Source organism: Dasypus novemcinctus, chromosome 3 (assembly GCF_030445035.2).
Source record: "Dasypus novemcinctus isolate mDasNov1 chromosome 3, mDasNov1.1.hap2, whole genome shotgun sequence".
Lineage (NCBI taxonomy): Eukaryota > Metazoa > Chordata > Mammalia > Cingulata > Dasypodidae > Dasypus > Dasypus novemcinctus.
Window position 1 is genome coordinate 152,454,665 of NC_080675.1, and position 14,158 is coordinate 152,468,822.

Sequence of the window (14,158 nt, forward strand, 5' to 3'; positions counted from 1 at the left end):
AAAGATTTTTGAGAGAAGACCGGGACGGCCAGGTGGGCCCATTCATACTATAGTACTGGCAGCTACTTTCCTGAGAACAAGACCAAGAGAAAGACCCAGAAACTTGGAGCCAGGGGCTGGGAGGAGATGACCAAATCAGGCCAGGTCACCAGAACAAATGACCTTTATGATTTATAGTTTTGCTTAGTCAATCCTCCCATCCTTCCTTTTCTCTCCCTTACTTCTAGAACTCTAGAATCAGGAAGCTGGAAGGGCCTTTGGAGATCTTCTATTTGAGTCCCTCGTTTCACAGATAAAAAACTGCAGCCGAGAGAGAGAAGAGGGTTACCCAGAGTCACACAACAAGTCTGTGGCAAAGTGAGACCAGACTCAGGACACTGGACTTCCAGGTCGGTGCTCTCTCTACCCCACTCCTGCCTTGCCCATTTGCCAGAGGAGGAAAGACCCTCCTGGCTCTGGTGGGCTCCCAGCCTGAGCTCTATCATCCTGCCTCCCACTGAAGTCTTCCGGGCTAGGGGGGCTCCAGGGGCAGTGACCCACCTTCCAGCCAGGCTTGGGGAAGGGATGTCTCTGTGTCCCCTGGCCAAGAGGAAGCAGGAGTGGACCATATCCAACCTGTCAGACTGTAGAAAGTAAGAGAAGGGCTCCCCTAAAGGCTGGGCCCTGAGCAGAGTTAGCTAATTTATTTAATGAATTTAATTAATTCCATCATAGTACTTGGAATATTTTCCACACCTTGGGCTTCCCTTTCTCTACAATAACCTAAGAGGAGGTCACAAGACGAAGGAGCTGTCACGAGGCTCATCCTCGCCCTGCCTGCTGATGCAGAGGGGCACCTGCGCGCTTGTCTGCCTTCCGCGCTTACCCTCTAGGGAGACGGTCATCTAGACAGAGATGTTCCGTCTCTTCTTCTTTCTGGATCACTGGGGTTTGGGGGAGACAGATGGGCCTACCCCACGCCTTCATTATCATCATCATAAGTGATTAACATGGCTAATGACTTACTTGGAGCCACGTGCCCCTTACCTACTGCTGCCTTTATCCTCCTGTGATTCCTAGCAAAGAGTTATTACTGTTAAAATTATCATTATTTTACAGATGAGGAAACCGACGCTGGAGAAACCTGTCTCAGGTTACATGACTGGCAGAGCTAGAATTTGCTCTGCTTCCAGCTCCTGCGTCCATAATCACCACACCACGGGCCTCCCAGATGGCTCACAAAGCGGAAGCGCAAGCCCAGTGCCCACACGACAAAAGGAAGCCGTTGCTGGTGGTAGCAGCATTCGTGATTGGCTCTCACCATGCACAGCGTAGAGGAACCTGAGGCCCAGCCGTCTTTACCCAGCATGTAAGTGGCATGGATGGGGCTGGAAGCCAGGTCCTGACGCAGACCGGGCTCTTCCTGCTGGAGTCCCTGTGGACTGTGGACGGGATTCTGCCGTTGTCCAGGGTGGATACCGTCACACACACACACACACACACACACACACACACACACACACACCCGGGCCACTGAATGGCACTCTCCTCTTGCCCTTGCCCCCATCTCAACCCCACAGGCCTCTATGTTTCTCAAAGGCAGTTGGACACTTGTATATTGGACAGTCCAGGGAAGACCTCAGCATTCACATCAGGTGGGGACGTAGCTGAGGAAAATTTCAGAGAAAGCACCTAAGGCTGAGGAAGAAAAGTGGCCAGTCAGGGCCAGACTGCAGGCTCCTACAGCTGCCCCCATGCTTTCTCCCCTGCTGGCCTCTGCCCACCCCAGGTTCCCACAGAGGACGCAGGTATCCACAGGCACTTGCTGGGCCCCTCTCCCTCCTTCCTGAGCCTCTGTCTCTCTTCCCTAATGCTTATTGAGCACCTGCTATCTGCCAGGCTCTGGGCTAAGCCGTAACAGACAGTCCCATTTACGGCACTCAACAACCCTCTGATTAGGATCGGCTGCATACTTTCCTGGGCCCAGTGCAAATGAAAATGTGGGGCTCCTGGTTCAAAAAATATTAACAATTTCAAGGCTGTAACAGAAGCACATTAAACCAAGTGCAGGGCTGTTCTCAGCACAGGCGGTGCAGCTGGCCCTGGCTCCGAGGCACGGAGGTTGGTCCTGCTATCATCTTCTGGCAGCACAGAAATAGTAGATCAATAATTACAAGTTAACACAACTGGTAAGAGGTGGGACTGAGATTCAAACCCATGTCCCACGCTAGTCCATCAGGCTAGTTGTAAACTTGTAGTACTTGAGCCTGTCCAGATGGAAAGAGTTTGGTTTGTTTGTTTGATTATAGTGGACATGCGCCAAGGTCGTCCTGTATTAAAAACAACAACAACAAACTAAAACCCACAGTTCATAATACACTGGTCCTTAGAAAATCAAAGAGGATCTTGCAGTGGGGGGAATAATACGGCCACGTGGGGTCATTATAGAAGGATGAGAAAAATGAGACCTCTTTAAAAAAAAAAATAACATGGGAGCCTTTGTTTCTTTCCAAAGCACATCCTGAAGGTAGCTGCCAGATAACCCATCAAGGTTAGACCTCCGGTGCAGTGGGGGCCAGCAGAAGGAAAACAGCCCTTTTCCTATCCTTCCAGAAGGGGGAACCCGCCCAGGCGCAGCCTGGCCTGGGAGTGGCTGGTGCAGATTGGGAGCTGGCGTTCCAGCCTGCAGCCTCACGGGCCTACCTCCTAGTGTTCAGTTTTCTTCCACAACTACCCTACCCTTGCCAAAATCTGGGCACTGGGCAAAATGAGAAAGGAGAGGAAGAGACTGAGCTACAAAGGGAATAAATTCACTAGACAGGATCGGCTGCCTGTTCTGCAGAGGTCAGGCTTCTGGCAAATGGGCCAGGTTTCTGGCCGAGCCTGGGTGCACAGGGTCCCCTTCACTGAAACAGGCAGCACCCTGGGGTCAGAGGAAGATGATGGTGGGGAAGGTGGGAGGGTCAGTACTGAGAGGAGGGCTGCAAGAGAGCCAGGACCTAGAGCTGCAGTAGGGGCCCACGGGCAGGCAGGAATGGGGTGGTGAGCAGCTCCCCCCGAGCCTGTGACATCTCACCTGAGCCTTGAAGGGTGGACAGAATCCTTTCAGGCAGAAAACAGCAGGAAGGTCTGCGCGAAGAGGGCCTGAATGGCCTGGGCAGGCAGCGGGAGATCTGAGTCAGTGTATTTTTTGGGGAAATGTAAGCATTGAGGAGAGGCTGGAGTCAGGAAAGAATATGGGAAGACCTCAGAGCCACCCAAGGCCCGTGTGGCTGGGCTGTCACAGGGCAAGGAGCAAGAGCAAATGGCAGCGAGGGGACTTTGGGTGAGAGGGTGGGAAGCCTCCGGTGCCAGGCTGAGAAGTTCAGAGGGAATTCTCTAGCAAAGGGAACCTCCGTGAGCCCGCTGTAGTGCTGAAGAGATTCACGTGAGAAAATGGCATGGACGTAGCTGTAGAGAACGAACATTTAGAGGAATCAGACAAGGCAGGAGAAAGCAAGGACTAAGTCAGGAGGGCAGGAGGAGATGGGGTGGAGGAACCCAGAGTGGACGAGGACCGTCCCTGGAGATGCACATGTGGGGAAGAAGGCTGCTGGGGGGTAGGCTGGGAAGGATAAGGAATTAATCTCAACCATTGACATGCGGTGAAGGGAAGAATTTCCATCTATGAGCTGGAGCGAAGAGGAAAATCCCTTTCACTTGTAACTCCCCCGTTAAAGACACTGAAAAATACGTCTGGGTGGAGGCACAGACACCAGTCCTGAAGGGAACGAGCCTGCCTCGCCAACCGCGCCCTCGGGGTGGGCATGACTCCAGGTTTGCTCTGCGGGGCCACGGGGCGTCAGGGACGTGGGTGACTCAGAATCGCCGTGACTCACGTGGTCCCCTTTAGGAGTGTTCCTACGTTCACGTTAGACCAATTGTCAGCTGGCCGAGTTCAGTTTGACAGGAGCATTACCGGTGCCTCTTTATTATTATTATTATTATTTGATTTTCCCAACAGGAAAACTGAAGAGTGTGATAAGCTCCTCCATCCTTCATCACTGATGTAGATTTGGATTTTGCAGGGCCCAAGACTTTTGGGGCCAGTTGCAACCCCTTTACCTTCATGATACTAAAACAAAGGGAAAACGATTTTTCATGTATCCTTGAATGTGAGGATACTTTTCATAAAAGCTTTTAAAGGTTTTGAAAGACCACTTTAGTCTCTCAAAAGCCCATTTTAAGAAGCTAAACATGTATTTTTTTTCTCATATCAAGTGCTGCAGGCTCATGTCCTGTTTTGTCTATTCATCTCCTTGAAACAAAATAGGAAATATAAAATAACACCAAATGTTTGGTTCTAGTCAAAGCACATTAAGCAACCACTTTTTGAAAGAACCTACAAAGGATCCCCTTTCACTGGAAAACATGTCCTGGAGGTTAGAGTTTCTGGCAAATTCCAAAAATAGGGAGCAAATGAGATAAAAGAATCTGGGTTGTCACCTCGTCTCCAATGGGATTATCCGATGGCTAATCATGGACAGATTGTGATTAATGTGATTGTGGATGGGGCATTAATCTGATTCAGAAGGGAATCTACTCAGATTTTCATCTGCTCTGAATATGTAATTGGTTTGGAGGCAGCAGAGAAGCAGCTTGTACTAGATTTTGCTGCATCACCGTGATGAGGTCTATTTTGATCAGCTTGATTTATGGACAATATAAATTATTTATGGAGTTTTAGACATGCCTTACTCTTGTAAAGACCTTCAGAACAAAATAATAATGCTACTCTTGTTGTAGGAATCTCATTCAGCCAAATGCTGGAGCCCACAGTTTGTAAAAAGCAAGGGGTGGGGGGTGGGGAAGTGATTAATGACTGGTCAGTTCATCACCAAATACCGAATGAATATCATAAGAGGAAAGTTGAGCTGGGCTGACTACAGGCCGGTTGGTGCATTAAGGAATGGTTCTAGACCTCAAGGGGTGTCCCTCTATTTGGGAAGATGAGACCCAGGCTTGGGAAAGCACAGGCAACCACAGAAGCCAGTATGTGGTGAGGCATAGCTGTGCTGGGGATGGAGAAGCTGAGAGGAGAATCCCCCATGAGCTGGATAGACTTCATGGAGGAGGCAGGCTTTAAGCTGGGTCTTCAAGGGTGAGAAGGCTTTAAAGGCCTGTGTGTGGAGAGAACTGGGAGCGAAGGCCAGAAGGCACCCAGTGAAGGGCAGCCTGGTAGAGCAGAGGGGAAGGGAAAAGGCTGTCGTTTATTGAGCAGCCACTATGTGCTGGGTACCATGGGTAGTTCATATATCTCATTTAATCCTCAAGTATCAGCTATGGTGCTCTAGGCTAATGGAAACCCCAGCTAAAAGTGACATTGTAGAAAATGAGCTGGCTCAATTAACAAGGACAGAGAGGGGTAGGGCAGCACTAGATTTGGATGACCCAGTGACTCAAAGAAGTCATCAGCAGGTTTTTACAGTTCTCTGCTCTACTGTTCATAGACTGCCTTCTCAGAACTGTTCTTACGGTCACATAATGGCTGCCAAAATACTCAGGACCGTATATCCTGTATGTCTCCTTGTGTGTGACCAATGTTGACTTCCTTAGGGCTTTTACCAAAGAACAAGGAAACTTCTTTTCAGAATCCCTCAGAAAACCTCATTCCTCTTCCATTGGCTCAAATTGGCTTAAATCTGCCCATTCTAGAACCAAAGGAACTTGAGATTCCTATATTGGGTTATGAGCACAGTCACATGAGCCCGCCAACTGGCTCTCTAGGAAAAAAGATGTATGTGTATACGCATAAGTTTATTATAGATTCTACTGATATAAAGGATGTGTTGCAAAGCCTCACAGAATGTTTCAGTTGATTTTTGCCAAGCCCCTGTACAAACAACTATGGTTACAGTTGTAATGAGTGTAGTTCAAACATGAATTTTGGTTGCTGCTTTCCAGTAAGACAAAAGTAAAATAGAGAATATTTCCTCATTTTTGTGGTATTTACAATGTAAGGGCTACAACATTTTTTAAAGATTTATTTTTTAATTTTTAAAATTTCTCTCCCCTTCCCCCCACCCCCTAGTTGTCTGCTCTCTGTGTCCATTCACTGTGAGTTCTTCTGTGACCGCTTCTATCCTTATCAGCGGCACCGGGAATTTGTGTTTCTTTTTGTTGAGTTATCTTGTGTCAGTTCTCCGTGCGTGCAGCGCCATTCCTGGGCAGGCTGAACTTTTTTTCACACTGGGCAGCTCTCCTTATGGGGCGCGCTCCTTGCGCATGGGGCTCCCCTATGCGGGGGACACCCCTGCGTGGCACGGCACTCTTTGCATGCATCAGCACTGTGCGTGGGCCAGCTCCACATGGGTCAAGGAGGCCCGGGGTTTGAACCGAGGTCCTCCCATGTGGTAGGCGGACGCCCTATCCATTGGGCCAAGTCCACTTTCCCCTTACAACATTATTTTTTAGTTTAATCTGAATATTTAACATTTTCTCCAACACTGGGTCTAGACCAGTAGATAGCAAACTTTTCTGTAAAGGGGCAGATAGTACATACATATATGGTCTCTGTCCCAACTACTCAACTCTGCCCTTGTAGAGTGAAAGCAGCCATAGACAATAATACATAAATGACTGTGTTCAATAAAACAAAAACAGACTACTGGCTGGATTTGCCACATAGATCTCTGCTTTCTGACCCCACCCCTGACCTAGAGAATGACTGAAACAATAAGTCAAACCTGGATTTGTATCATTTGCAGATTTCCATGGTGGAAATATTCCCACTATGGCCAATCTCAAGTCATAACTGATATGTTTAGTCGTAAGTTTAACAACTGGATTGCAAATTCCTGGAAATTTAACAGCAGTCACTCAGGAGCCAGATCTGGCACACCACTGACCCCCACTGAGGCTGGAGTTGAACGGCTGTTGGACAGAGGGAGTGAACCACATGACTCCTACCCCTCACGATAATCCTGCGAGCCGGGCATTATGTTCTCATTTTACAAATGAGAAACTGAGGTTTAGGGAGCTTCCCCTGATCAAACCACTATCATTTGCAGATGAAATAATTTTCTTCCTGAAAAACCCAAAAGAACTCATAGAACTGTGATTCTCAGACTTTGGGAATTTAAGTACCAAGGAAAAAACCAAAGGAAACATTACATAGGATTGCCACTATTTTATGATGCCAAGTACAAACAACAAAATAATAACTACTATCTACTACCACCATCATTTCCTACGAGAAGAGACACTTTAACAATGGTAAAAACATCATCTCCGACTGAAGCTTGGGAATCATTGGGTAGAGTCTTGGGAGTAAGGAGGGTGCACCCAGTAGCAGGTACCAAGGGAAGAGGCAGAGGGGCAGGAACACACATGATATTTAGGTTCCGTGAGGGCCATGGAGGGTATGGCCACTGTGCTTGGCCTCCAAGGCTCTCATTCCAGTTTCCTGGAAACTAAGTGTGGAGATGCTGAAGGGGCGAGGGCCACTGAAGATTTAGTTCTCAGGAACTCCCTAAAGAAGATTCCTTGAAATTTCTTTTCTAAGCACTGAGAGTTTAGTCATGAACAAGACAGACATAATTCCTGTCCTTTCTCATAGAGGAGAAGAAGCTGAGACAAGTGTCTTTCATTAAATCCAGGAGACCAGAGATGTTATCAGTCCTCACCTCTGCATCTTCTGCAAGACCAACAGAGGGGAGCGAGCTTAGCAAAGAACTCCCGGACCAAAAAGTCTTTGTGTCAAGGGCACTTGGGGGTAGGACAGCCATCCAATGGAACCTCAGTTGGTATTTCTTGGGCACCTGTGGGCTCCTCTGCATCAGAGAAATTTCAGGGGTCCATTTCCATCCACAGGCATACTGGAGAAATATGCATATTTTATTAAGCTCAGGATAAAATTTTTGTATATAAATATACATAAATTTCAAGCTTCACTTCAGTATCGTGAGGGCTGAGGAGATGCAAGACTAATTTGATAATGCAGGCAAATTCCTTTGCCATTAATCCCATCAATCATACATATCTCCTCTAAGAGTCTGAAATATGAATATTTTAGCACAAGTAGAGTATCGGGAAAGTAAAATCTTATTAACTGGGACAAACTGGAGGAGGAAGATCAGCATGCATTCTAGGAGATTTTAATATCAATCTTACTTTATTACATAGTAGAGTTGAGATCCTTAATGTAAATTTCTCCACCTCTAAACCCCAAAATACAAAAAGTCCTCCAACTTGCAATTGTCACATTTTCTAGGGAAGGTCCCTACTTTCCCAAGTGGGTGCTACTTGGATGGTACTGTGCCCCTGATTAGCAAGGATTCCTTTCATTTTTTTTAAGGATTTATTTATTTTTCCCCCTTCCCCTCCTCCCACCCTGCTGTTTTTGCTGTCTGTGTTGTCTTCTCATTTTCTCTCCTCTAGGATTCACTGGAATTCATCCTGGAGATTCCTGATGTGGCAAGAGGTTCCCTATCAATTGTACCACCTCATTCCCTGGTTTCTGCTGCACTTCACCTTGACTCTCCCCTTGTCTCTCTTTTGTTGCATCATCATCTTGCCATGTGACTCATTTGCATGGGCACTGGCTCACCATGCAGGCACTTGGCTCACCGCGTGGACGCTCAGCTCACTGCGCAAGCACTCGGCTTGCCACATGGGCACTGGCTCATCGCGCAGGCACACTTTCTCTTCTTCTTTTTCACCAGGAGGCCCAGGGATCGAACCTGGGTCATCCTATATGGTAGGCAGAAGCTCTATCACTTGAGCCACATCTGCTTCCCAAGGATTCCTTTCTGAAGTTTATTTTTCTTTCTCCATGGGAGGGAAATTGTATTAATTGAATTCTTGCTATGAGCTTGTAGAATGTACTCTTGAGGGGAAGGACTATATCTACCCTATACTTCCTGTGCCTAGAAAAGGCACAGGAATAAGTGCTCAATAAATGGCTGTTGAATTCATGACTGAAAACCAGATGTCCCATATGGTAGCTAATCTTTAAAATGTCCCCCGGTGGTCCCTGTCACCTGTTATTTTGTTTTTGTCTTTTTTTTCTCTCCACCTGTTATTTTCACCCTTTTGTAGTCCTCTCCCACTGTACCAAGGTTGGGTTAAGTGTGAATATGGCAATCATGATGTCATGCCACTTCCAGGTTTAAGTTGTAAAACACTGTAGCTTTCACCTCTCGCTATCTCTCTCATCATTCGCTTTGGGGGAAGTTATGTGAAGAGGATCTTATGGGCAGGAGCTGAAGACCCCTGCCAACAGTCATGGAAGAAATTTCTCCAGCCCCGTTAAAGCCTTTGGAGACTGAAGCCCTGACCAATAGTTTGAATGCAACTTCATGAGAGCCTCTGAACTAAAGCTATCCTGCTAAGCCATTCCATGATTACTGATCCTCTGAAAATGTGTGAGATAATAAATGCTTGTTGTTTCAAGCTGCTAAATCTTGGAGTTATTTGTTATACAGCAATAGACAACAGATATGACATAAACCCTAACATTTCTCACCAAAACCCTAAGAGAAAGGCATTATCACCACTCTTTTACTAATGAAGACAAAAGGATCAGAGAGATTAAGAAGCTTGACTAAGACATCTCAGCTAAAAATGGAAAAAGCTGGATACAAACCCAGGTCAGACACCTGTTCTTTCAGTTTTTCAAAGAATAATATCAACAAGAAAAGTATCACACTTCTTTTGCCCAAATAATCTTACCCTCAAAGTCTGTCACTGTGTTATCATTTGGGATTTCAACATCTGGTAATAATAAGAGCCATGATTATTAAAAATATACCAAGGGAAGTTGTTTGCATAACCCATAAATGTTCGAGGTTTCACGGTCATGATTTTCAAATAGAGAAATGACAACACATGGGAAGGAACAGATAAGTTGAAAGGAGAATCTGAAAGGAGCACATTAAAATCATCTGTAGGTATTTTTAGCAAGAAGAAAGAAGTCTTGGCAGGCATTGCTAAAAAGGTAGGCCCATTTTCATATCCTGTATTTAGAAAGGCAGAATGTCATTGCAAAATAATTGCTTGATGAGAACATGGACGAGCCTTGTAAATATGAAGCAGATATTAAGAACACAAGACCCATTTCTACATAGCCCATATTGAAGCAGAGAGGAGAGGACCACCCAGAAGCAGTACCTTGGGGTTCAAGCTCCACCAGCCCTCAAACCTAAGTGAAAATACGACCCCGCTGTGAAAAGGCAGCTTCAAGAAAAACCCTGCAATTCCCTTTCCTACTAGGCTGCTGTTCCTAAGACCCTTCTCTACAGAAATTCTGGAGCAGGTGTAGAAAGTAGTGAATCTGAGTCTTACAGATGGAGACTAGAGAGAAGTGAAGGGTGTGAGAAAGAGCAGTGGTTTCCACTCCAGGAGCTCTCAATCATTGGTGCATTGCGGTTGGTGCACGAGATGTTGTCATGGTTAGGCTAATGTTTCAACTCAGCCAGGTAATTGTGCCCACTTGTTTGAGTCAAGCAAGCACTGGGCTAATTGTAATACAAGGACATTTATGGACTTTGGTCATCAGTGAGTTTACTGCATAGAGGGCTGATTACATCTACAGTCAAACAGAGAGATTGCCGTCAGCAATCCCCAATCAGTTGAATGCATTAAAAGGGGAAGTGATGTCAGCATTCAGAGAGAATTTTCCAGCTCAAAACGTAGAAAGTCAACATCTCCCAGGAACTTGTCAAGGACCTTCAACAGACCTTCATCAGAACACCTGGTTTGCAGCCTGCCTGCAGAATCTGGACTTGTGCAAGCCCACAGTCAAGTGAGAGAACTTTATAAAATCTCGTACTATTTACAGTCATCTCCTGTTAGTTCTGTTTCCCTAGAGAACCCTGACTAATACAGCCTGGTACCAGGAGTGGTTCTTAAACATGGGATTTCTGAAGTAGTTCTGGGAGTTTTGCAATTGACTCTGTAATTAGACTCAAGGGTACTAATGACTCCCTTGCCACTAACAGTCATGGTGTGAGTTGGCAATGTAGAAGCACAAAATACCATCACTGGATTCCCCTATTTCCATGCTTATAAGAGGCAAGGATCTGGGTGAGAGTGTTTTCAATACCTTCACAGAGTTTTTTGGAATCAAAAAGTACAGTGATATTGGTTGGCTCTTCCTAGATACTCTGGATACAGTTACTAAAGAAAGGGATGAGCTGAAGGTTTCAAATTTGCAACTTAAACACCACATGAATAAAGTGAAAGTTTCTGTGTGTGCTCTGAAAGAAAATCTTGTTTCATGCAGATCTCTGAGAACCAGACTAAGACTCTCATTGTATGAGCTGCAGAGTTACAAAGGAAACTAAAATCTCAACCTTGCAGGGTGTCTGCTGTTAAAGGGAAGGCACTGATCAGAAAGGAGTGGCTCCCTGAGGATTCACATGGAGACATATTCACATGGAGACATGGAGACATGGAGACATATCAGATGATATTGATGGGGACATTCAAACCCTGAATTCTGCTGAGACTGCCAGAGAAACCTGTGATAGTCTGCCCTGTGGAGATCACACAATGCCACCTTTGTTCTTTTTTTTTTTTAATTTTAAATAACTATTTTTTTAAAAGATTTGTTTTATTTATTTCTCTCCCTTTCCCCCCTGTTGTCTGCTCTCTGTGTCCATTCACTGTGTGTTCTTCTGTGTCTGCTTGCGTTATCAGGCAGCACTGGCAAACTGTTTCTCTTTCTGTTGTGTCATCTTGCTGTGGCAGCTCTCCATGTGTGCGGTGTCACTCCTGGGCAGGCCACACTTTTTTCATGTGGGGTGGCTCTCCTTGTGGGTTGCACACCTTGCGTGTGGGGCACCCCGCTGCAGGGGCACCCCTGCATGGCATGGCACTTCTTGCATGGCAGCGCTGCGCATGGACCAGTGGTATATCCTGAACCCTGGAACCTCCATATGGTAGATGGACGCTCTATCAGCCATGTCTGTTTTCCACAATGTCACCCTTGTACCATCCAGCCTCCAGCCTGCCCCAGGGAGTTTGCACCTCCTTCCAGCACTGAGGCAGGTACTAGTCAAACTCCAGCATGCACTGCCCCACCTTCAGCCTGCCCTGAGGAATCTCCCTTCCAACTCCTGCCTGAAGAGATTAATCATGTCCCACCGATGAAAATGCAAAGAAATCCCCTGAGGTCAGTAGCTTATAAGACATTTCTAATTCTTACCCTTATCTACCCCCAACACCCCTCTTCTCTTCAAGAGCTATTATTAGACTAAACTCAGAACAAGCCCCCAAAGGCAAAATATAAAGTGTGGCCCATGAGGAAGTATGTTTTACTCTAAAAGAACTGCATGAGAGTCCCAACTTATATAGACAGAAATCGGGGGAATGTATGTGGGAATGGATACTAAGGGTATGGGATAATGGTAGAAGGGATATAAAGTTGGATCAGGCTGAAATTTATTGACATGGGCCCACTAAACAGAAATTCTGGATTCAGTGCTATAGGTCGAGGGGTTAGAAAGGGCTCTAACGGTTTGCTCAGGTAGCTGTCTAAAACATGGACCAAAAGATGGCCTAGCATGTGTGAGACTGAGGTGCCCAATTTGCCCTGGTATACAGTAGAAATGGGAATTTAAAGGCTCAGGGAGATTGGAATGCTAGAAAGAATTTACCATTTGAGAGCTGCCTACCCAACCCAGGAATGTCTGGAGGACACACCATTCACTGGGACTGTGAAGAACAAATTTGTAAGACCAACTCCATCTTCCCTGAAGAGTCCTGTGGTTGTTCTTCTCTGTAGTCCAGACGTTACTGTAGGAACTACTGTAATGGAACTAAAACCCTTAAACATTATGAAGATGATCGGATCTTGGGCCAGTAAAAGTCAGAAGAGTTCTAGGCTGAGTGAAAAAATCCTAGCTCGAATTACAAACACAGGGAATCACAGCCCTTTAATCAATTCCAAGACTTGAGACAGTTTACTGACCCAGAACCCCGAATGAGGAGAAGGCCAGGTCCCCTTGGGGAAGGATTCTGTTATACGGCCAAAAATTTATACTGTTAATCTTCCTCCCAGCTTTCCCCAAGGAAACCTATGGCCTCTTACCAGAGTAACTGTGTATTGGGGAAAAGGAAATGATCAGACATTTTGGAAATTATTAGACACTGGCTCAGAAGTGACATTAATTCTAAGAGACCCAAAATGTCACTGTGCTCCACCAGTCAGAGTAGGGGCTTATGGAGGTCAGGTGATTGATGGAGTTTTAGCTCAGGTCTGTCTCATAGTGGGTCCAGTGGGTCCCTGGACCCATTCTGTGGTTATTTCCCCTGTTCCAGAATGCATAATTGTAACAGCCTTACTCAGTAACAGGCAGAATCCCCGCGTTGGTTCCCTGACTTGTGGAGTGAGGGCTATTATGATAGAAAAGGCCAAGTGGAAGCCACTAGAACTGTCCTTACCTAACAAAATAGTAAATCAAAAGCAATACCAGATTCCTGGGGGGATTGCAGAGATTAGTGCCACCATCAAGGATTTGAAGGATGCAGGGGTGGTGATTCCCACCACATTCCCATTCGACTCTCCTATTTGGCCTGTGCAGAAAACAGATGGATCTTGGAGGATGACAGTAGATTATCATAAACTTAACCAGGTGGTGTCTTCAATCACAGCTGCTGTTCCAGATGTGGTATCATTGCTTGAGCAAATAAACATGTCCCCTGGCACCTGGAATGTAGCTATTGATCTGGCAAATGCTTTTTTCTCAATTGCTATTACTAAGGACCATCAGAAAGAGTTTTGTTTCAGCTGGCAAGGCCAGCAGTATACCTTCACTGTCCTGCCTCAGGGGTATATCTCCAGCCCTATGTCATAAATATTGTCCACAGGGACCTTGGTCATCTCTCCCTCCCATAAGACATCACACTGGTCCATTATATTGATGATATCAGGTTGATAGAACCTGGTGAGCAAGAAGTAGCAATGACTCTAGACTTATTGGTAAGGCATTTGTGTGAGAGAGGATGGGAGATAAATCCAGCAAAATTACAGAGGGCTTCCATCTCATTGAAATTTCTAGGCATCTAGTGGTGTGGGACATGTCAAGACATCTCTTCTACAGTGAAGGATAAACTGTTGCATCTGGCCCCTCCTATGACCACAAAATCTTTACAATGCTTAGTTGGTCTCTTTGGATTTTGGAGACAAGGTATTCCT

At 46.0% G+C, this 14,158-nt stretch overlaps 1 long non-coding RNA gene across 1 annotated transcript; it reads left to right on the top strand.

Annotated features, from left to right (window-relative positions):
• The first annotated feature begins 233 nt into the window (after positions 1-233).
• LOC139438048 (uncharacterized) lies at positions 234-9,382 on the top strand. Its single transcript, XR_011647922.1, has 3 exons — positions 234-389; positions 1,099-1,348; positions 8,398-9,382. It is a non-coding gene; the product is annotated as an uncharacterized lncRNA (long non-coding RNA).
• Positions 9,383-14,158: the final 4,776 nt, after the last annotated feature.